Source organism: Thamnophis elegans, chromosome 8 (genome assembly GCF_009769535.1).
Source record: "Thamnophis elegans isolate rThaEle1 chromosome 8, rThaEle1.pri, whole genome shotgun sequence".
NCBI lineage: Eukaryota > Metazoa > Chordata > Lepidosauria > Squamata > Colubridae > Thamnophis > Thamnophis elegans.
The window spans coordinates 79881475-79881947 of record NC_045548.1 but is presented as its reverse complement, the minus strand read 5'-3'; positions in this window follow the sequence as shown (position 1 = coordinate 79881947).

Below are 473 nucleotides of genomic sequence, written 5' to 3'. Positions count from 1 at the left end.
CTCTCAGCAAATCACACCGTAGCACTGATGGCGTTACCTAGCTGGGTCGTGAAACGTCTGCAAGGAAACAAGCAAGCTCAGCGAGCACCTGGGGCCCCACAGTCCTCCTCCTCTTCCTCTGCAAACCCCACTCCCTTCTACACCACTGATGATGATACCTAGCTGGGTCGTGAAACATCTGCAAGAAACAACGAAGCATCAAGAGCTCCATAGTCTTCGTCTTCCTCCTCCTCCTCCTCCTCCCACTCCTGCAAACTGCCCACCCCTTCCAGTTCCCTGAGTGAAGTTCCCCTCGTTGGGTCCTGAAACGCCTGCAAGAGAGCCGCCCAGCTCAGAGACCCCCAAGGACCCCCCATTTCATCCCTGAGCTTACAAATATTCCCCTTGATTGATGTTTCCTGAGTCTTCCAGGGGTCTCACAGGGTCGTCTCTGGTTCTTGGAAGGGGAACACACAACAAGGCTCCCAACCCCT